The following is a 7,976-nucleotide window of genomic DNA, read 5'->3' as shown; positions in this document are numbered from 1 at the left end:
CAGTATTATCCCCTATAGTGGCCCCTGCACACAGTATTATGTCCTATAGTGTCCCCTGCACACAGTATTATCCCCTATAGTGGCCCCTGCACACAGTATTATCCCCCATAGTGGCCCCTGCACACAGTATTATGTCCCATAGTGGCCCCTGCACACAGTATTATGTCCCATAGTGACCCCTGCACACAGTATTATGTCCCATAGTGGCCCCTGCACACAGTATTATGTCCCATAGTGGCCCCTGCACACAGTATTATGTCCCATAGTGACCCCTGCACACAGTATTATCCCCCATAGTGGCCCCTGCACACAGTATTATGTCCCATAGTGGCCCCTGCACACAGTATTATGTCCCATAGTGTCCCCTGCACACAGTATTATGTCCCATAGTGGCCCCTGCACACAGTATTATCCCCCATAGTAGCCCCTGCACACAGTATTATGTCCCATAGTGGCCCCTGCACACAGTATTATGTCCCATAGTGGCCCCTGCACACAGTATTATGTCCCATAGTGGCCCCTGCACACAGTATTATCCCCCATAGTAGCCCCTGCACACAGTATTATGTCCCATAGTGGCCCCTGCACACAGTATTATGTCCCATAGTGGCCCCTGCACACAGTATTATGTCCCATAGTGTCCCCTGCACACAGTATTATCCCCTATAGTGGCCCCTGCACACAGTATTATGCCCCATAGTGGCCCCTGCACACAGTATTATGTCCCATAGTGTCCCCTGCACACAGTATTATCCCCTATAGTGGCCCCTGCACACAGTATTATGTCCTATAGTGTCCCCTGCACACAGTATTATCCCCTATAGTGGCCCCTGCACACAGTATTATCCCCCATAGTGGCCCCTGCACACAGTATTATGTCCCATAGTGGCCCCTGCACACAGTATTATGTCCCATAGTGACCCCTGCACACAGTATTATGTCCCATAGTGGCCCCTGCACACAGTATTATGTCCCATAGTGGCCCCTGCACACAGTATTATGTCCCATAGTGACCCCTGCACACAGTATTATCCCCCATAGTGGCCCCTGCACACAGTATTATGTCCCATAGTGGCCCCTGCACACAGTATTATGTCCCATAGTGACCCCTGCACACAGTATTATCCCCCATAGTGGCCCCTGCACACAGTATTATATCCCATAGTGGCCCCTGCACACAGTATTATGTCCCATAGTGGCCCCTGCACACAGTATTATGTCCCATAGTGACCCCTGCACACAGTATTATGTCCCATAGTGGCCCCTGCACACAGTATTATGTCCCATAGTGGCCCCTGCACACAGTATTATCCCCCATAGTGGCCCCTGCACACAGTATTATGTCCCATAGTGGCCCCTGCACACAGTATTATACCCCATAGTGGCCCCTGCACACAGTATTATACCCCATAGTGGCCCCTGCACACAGTATTATCCCCCATAGTGGCCCCTGCACACAGTATTATGTCCCATAGTGGCCCCTGCACACAGTATTATGTCCCATAGTGGCCCCTGCACACAGTATTATGTCCCATAGTGGCCCCTGCACACAGTATTATACCCCATAGTGGCCCCTGCACACAATATTATACCCCATAGTGGCCCCTGCACACAGTATTATCCCCCATAGTGGCCCCTGCACACAGTATTATACCCCATAGTGGCCCCCGCACACAGTATTATGTCCCATAGTGGCCCCTGCACACAGTATTATGTGCCATAGTGGCCCCTGCACACAGTATTATGTCCTATAGTGACCCCTGCACACAGTATTATGTCCCATAGTGACCCCTGCACACAGTATTATCCCCCATAGTGGCCCCTGCACACAGTATTATGTCCCATAGTGACCCCTGCACACAGTATTATGTCCCATAGTGACCCCTGCACACAGTATTATCCCCCATAGTGGCCCCTGCACACAGTATTATGCCCCATAGTGGCCCCTGCACACAGTACTATCCCCCATAGTGGCCCCTGCACACAGTATTATGTCCCATAGTGGCCCCTGCACACAGTATTATGCCCCATAGTGGCCCCTGCACACAGTACTATCCCCCATAGTGGCCCCTGCACACAGTATTATCCCCCATAGTGACCCCTGCACACAGTATTATCCCCCATAGTGGCCCCTGCACACAGTATTATCCCCCATAGTGGCCCCTGCACACAGTATTATCCCCCATAGTGGCCCCTGCACACAGTATTATGTCCCATAGTGGCCCCTGCACACAGTATTATGTCCCATAGTGGCCCCTGCACACAGTACTATCCCCCATAGTGGCCCCTACACACAGTATTATACCCCATAGTGGCCCCTGCACACAGTATTATGTCCCATAGTGGCCCCTGCACACAGTATTATACCCCATAGTGGCCCCTGCACACAGTATTATGTCCCATAGTGGCCCCTGCACACAGTATTATGTCCCATAGTGGCCCCTGCACACAGTATTATGTCCCATAGTGGCCCCTGCACACAGTATTATCCCCCATAGTGGCCCCTGCACACAGTATTATGCCCCATAGTGGCCCCTGCACACAGTACTATCCCCCATAGTGGCCCCTGCACACAGTATTATGTCCCATAGTGGCCCCTGCACACAGTATTATCCCCCATAGTGGCCCCTGCACACAGTACTATCCCCCATAGTGGCCCCTGCACACAGTATTATGTCCCATAGTGGCCCCTGCACACAGTATTATGCCCCATAGTGGCCCCTGCACACAGTATTATGTCCCGTAGTGACCCCTGCACACAGTATTATCCCCCATAGTGGCCCCTGCACACAGTATTATGTCCCATAGTGGCCCCTGCACACAGTATTATGTCCCATAGTGGCCCCTGCACACAGTACTATCCCCCATAGTGGCCCCTACACACAGTATTATACCCCATAGTGGCCCCTGCACACAGTATTATGTCCCATAGTGGCCCCTGCACACAGTATTATACCCCATAGTGGCCCTTGCACACAGTATTATGTCCCATAGTGGCCCCTGCACACAGTATTATGTCCCATAGTGGCCCCTGCACACAGTATTATGTCCTATAGTGACCCCTGCACACAGTATTATGTCCCATAGTGACCCCTGCACACAGTATTATCCCCCATAGTGGCCCCTGCACACAGTATTATGTCCCATAGTGGCCCCTGCACACAGTATTATGTCCCATAGTGACCCCTGCACACAGTATTATGTCCCATAGTGACCCCTGCACACAGTATTATCCCCCATAGTGGCCCCTGCACACAGTATTATGCCCCATAGTGGCCCCTGCACACAGTACTATCCCCCATAGTGGCCCCTGCACACAGTATTATGTCCCATAGTGACCCCTGTACACAGTATTATGTCCCATAGTGACCCCTGTACACAGTATTATGTCCCATAGTGGCCCCTGCACACAGTATTATGTCCCATAGTGGCCCCTGCACACAGTATTATGTCCCATAGTGGCCCCTGCACACAGTATTATGTCCCATAGTGACCCCTGTACACAGTATTATGTCCCATAGTGACCCCTGTACACAGTATTATGTCCCATAGTGGCCCCTGCACACAGTATTATACCCCATAGTGGCCCCTGCACACAGTATTATCCCCCATAGTGGCCCCTGCACACAGTATTATACCCCATAGTGGCCCCCGCACACAGTATTATGTCCTATAGTGACCCCTGCACACAGTATTATGTCCCATAGTGACCCCTGTACACAGTATTATGTCCCATAGTGGCCCCTGCACACAGTATTATGTCCCATAGTGGCCCCTGCACACAGTATTATACCCCATAGTGGCCCCTGCACACAGTATTATCCCCCATAGTGGCCCCTGCACACAGTATTATACCCCATAGTGGCCCCCGCACACAGTATTATGTCCCATAGTGGCCCCTGCACACAGTATTATGTGCCATAGTGGCCCCTGCACACAGTATTATGTCCTATAGTGACCCCTGCACACAGTATTATGTCCCATAGTGACCCCTGCACACAGTATTATCCCCCATAGTGGCCCCTGCACACAGTATTATGTCCCATAGTGGCCCCTGCACACAGTATTATGTCCCATAGTGACCCCTGCACACAGTATTATGTCCCATAGTGACCCCTGCACACAGTATTATCCCCCATAGTGGCCCCTGCACACAGTATTATGCCCCATAGTGGCCCCTGCACACAGTACTATCCCCCATAGTGGCCCCTGCACACAGTATTATGTCCCATAGTGGCCCCTGCACACAGTATTATCCCCCATAGTGGCCCCTGCACACAGTACTATCCCCCATAGTGGCCCCTGCACACAGTATTATGTCCCATAGTGGCCCCTGCACACAGTATTATGTCCCATAGTGGCCCCTGCACACAGTATTATGTCCTATAGTGTCCCCTGCACACAGTATTATCCCCCATAGTGGCCCCTGCACACAGTATTATGTCCCATAGTGGCCCCTGCACACAGTATTATGTCCCATAGTGACCCCTGCACACAGTATTATGTCCCATAGTGGCCCCTGCACACAGTATTATGTCCCATAGTGGCCCCTGCACACAGTATTACGTCCCATAGTGACCCCTGCACACAGTATTATCCCCCATAGTGGCCCCTGCACACAGTATTATGTCCCATAGTGGCCCCTGCACACAGTATTATGTCCCATAGTGACCCCTGCACACAGTATTATCCCCCATAGTGGCCCCTGCACACAGTATTATATCCCATAGTGGCCCCTGCACACAGTATTATGTCCCATAGTGACCCCTGCACACAGTATTATGTCCCATAGTGGCCCCTGCACACAGTATTATGTCCCATAGTGACCCCTGCACACAGTATTATGTCCCATAGTGGCCCCTGCACACAGTATTATGTCCCATAGTGGCCCCTGCACACAGTATTATCCCCCATAGTGGCCCCTGCACACAGTATTATGTCCCATAGTGGCCCCTGCACACAGTATTATACCCCATAGTGGCCCCTGCACACAGTATTATACCCCATAGTGGCCCCTGCACACAGTATTATCCCCCATAGTGGCCCCTGCACACAGTATTATGTCCCATAGTGGCCCCTGCACACAGTATTATGTCCCATAGTGGCCCCTGCACACAGTATTATGTCCCATAGTGGCCCCTGCACACAGTATTATACCCCATAGTGGCCCCTGCACACAGTATTATACCCCATAGTGGCCCCTGCACACAGTATTATCCCCCATAGTGGCCCCTGCACACAGTATTATACCCCATAGTGGCCCCCGCACACAGTATTATGTCCCATAGTGGCCCCTGCACACAGTATTATGTGCCATAGTGGCCCCTGCACACAGTATTATGTCCTATAGTGACCCCTGCACACAGTATTATGTCCCATAGTGGCCCCTGCACACAGTATTATGTCCCATAGTGACCCCTGCACACAGTATTATGTCCCATAGTGACCCCTGCACACAGTATTATCCCCCATAGTGGCCCCTGCACACAGTATTATGCCCCATAGTGGCCCCTGCACACAGTACTATCCCCCATAGTGGCCCCTGCACACAGTATTATGTCCCATAGTGGCCCCTGCACACAGTATTATCCCCCATAGTGGCCCCTGCACACAGTACTATCCCCCATAGTGGCCCCTGCACACAGTATTATGTCCCATAGTGGCCCCTGCACACAGTATTATGCCCCATAGTGGCCCCTGCACACAGTATTATGTCCCGTAGTGACCCCTGCACACAGTATTATCCCCCATAGTGGCCCCTGCACACAGTATTATGTCCCATAGTGGCCCCTGCACACAGTATTATGTCCCATAGTGGCCCCTGCACACAGTACTATCCCCCATAGTGGCCCCTACACACAGTATTATACCCCATAGTGGCCCCTGCACACAGTATTATGTCCCATAGTGGCCCCTGCACACAGTATTATACCCCATAGTGGCCCCTGCACACAGTATTATGTCCCATAGTGGCCCCTGCACACAGTATTATGTCCCATAGTGGCCCCTGCACACAGTATTATGTCCCATAGTGGCCCCTGCACACAGTATTATCCCCCATAGTGGCCCCTGCACACAGTATTATGCCCCATAGTGGCCCCTGCACACAGTACTATCCCCCATAGTGGCCCCTGCACACAGTATTATGTCCCATAGTGGCCCCTGCACACAGTATTATCCCCCATAGTGGCCCCTGCACACAGTACTATCCCCCATAGTGGCCCCTGCACACAGTATTATGTCCCATAGTGGCCCCTGCACACAGTATTATGCCCCATAGTGGCCCCTGCACACAGTATTATGTCCCGTAGTGACCCCTGCACACAGTATTATCCCCCATAGTGGCCCCTGCACACAGTATTATGTCCCATAGTGGCCCCTGCACACAGTATTATGTCCCATAGTGGCCCCTGCACACAGTACTATCCCCCATAGTGGCCCCTACACACAGTTATACCCCATAGTGGCCCCTGCACACAGTGTTATGTCCCATAGTGGCCCCTGCACACAGTATTATACCCCATAGTGGCCCCTGCACACAGTATTATGTCCCATAGTGGCCCCTGCACACAGTATTATGTCCCATAGTGGCCCCTGCACACAGTATTATGTCCCATAGTGGCCCCTGCACACAGTATTATGTCCCATAGTGGCCCCTGCACACAGTATTATCCCCCATAGTGGCCCCCTGCACACAGTATTATGTCCCATAGTGACCCCTGCACACAGTATTATTTCCCATAGTGGCTCCTGCACACAGTATTATCCCCCATAGCGGCCCCTGCACACAGTATTATGCCCCATAGTGGCCCCTGCACACAGTATTATCCCCCATAGCGGCCCCTGCACATAGTATTATCCCCCATAGCGGCCCCTGCACACAGTATTATGTCCCACTAGCTTTTACCCGCGACTTCGTCTGCAGTGATTGGAGAATTGGGCGGACACAGACGTGTGAAACTGTAAAAGTGCTTTAAAAAGTTTGGTGGGCTAGCAAATGTGATGTGTTATATTGTGTATCTAGTGATACAGACAATGTGATGTGTTGTATTGTGTATGTAGTGATACAGACAATGTGATGCGTTATATTGTGTATGTCGTGATACAGACAATGTGATGCGTTGTATTGTGTATGTCGTGATACAGACAATGTGATGTGTTGTATTGTGTATGTCGTGATACAGACAATGTGATGTGTTGTATTGTGTCAGACAATGTGATGTGTTGTGTTGTATTGTGTCAGACAATGTGATGTGTTGTATTGTGTCAGACAATGTGATGTGTTGTATTGTGTCAGACAATGTGATGTGTTGTATTGTGTCAGACAATGTGATGTGTTGTGTTGTATTGTGTCAGACAATGTGATGTGTTGTATTGTGTCAGACAATGTGATGTGTTGTATTGTGTCAGACAATGTGATGTGTTGTATTGTGTCAGACAATGTGATGTGTTGTATTGTGTCAGACAATGTGATGTGTTGTATTGTGGAAAGCTATATGAAATGTGAGTGAGTAGAGTGAGGGCGACTCCTGAGGTGACAGTAAGGAGTGTGCAGGCAGGTTGAGGCAGGAAATGCCAGGCAGTGTGTGTGAGTCTATAGCTGGGGCTAGGAGTCCTGCTTTTGTGAGTCTCCTGCTAGGAAGCCATGTTGTTTAGTGGCACCAAAAGTAGCCTGTGACTCAATCCTAAGGGAAAACTATGTTTGTGGAAAATTGCACGCAAATCCGTCCAGGCGGTTTAGCATGATTGAGGAACAAACATCCAAACTCACAAACATCCAAACACACAAACTTTCACACTTATAATATTAGTAGGATGTATTGTATAGGTGTGTAGCCTCATTCCCATTTGTACTCTTAACTAATGATATCTAGGAAATGGTTAATGAACATGTGTGTTGTCAATTAGTGGGACTACAAATGGGAAGGGGCAGGTTGTGTACGATCATGCTTTGAAAAAGGAATAACAATTCCGAA

At 50.4% G+C, this 7,976-nt stretch overlaps 1 protein-coding gene and 1 pseudogene across 1 annotated transcript in view; one reads left to right on the top strand and one right to left on the bottom strand.

Moving 5' to 3' along the window:
• LOC142192831 (uncharacterized) overlaps positions 1-7,976 on the bottom strand; it is a 319,569-nt pseudogene that overhangs the window by 32,282 nt on the left and 279,311 nt on the right.
• The window catches only part of LOC142196919 (uncharacterized), a 106,000-nt gene that overhangs the window by 15,614 nt on the left and 82,410 nt on the right, over positions 1-7,976 (top strand). The window lies entirely within an intron of this gene.

This window comes from Leptodactylus fuscus, chromosome 1 (genome assembly GCF_031893055.1).
Source record: "Leptodactylus fuscus isolate aLepFus1 chromosome 1, aLepFus1.hap2, whole genome shotgun sequence".
Lineage (NCBI taxonomy): Eukaryota > Metazoa > Chordata > Amphibia > Anura > Leptodactylidae > Leptodactylus > Leptodactylus fuscus.
This window is presented reverse-complemented; position numbering and strand designations above follow the sequence as displayed.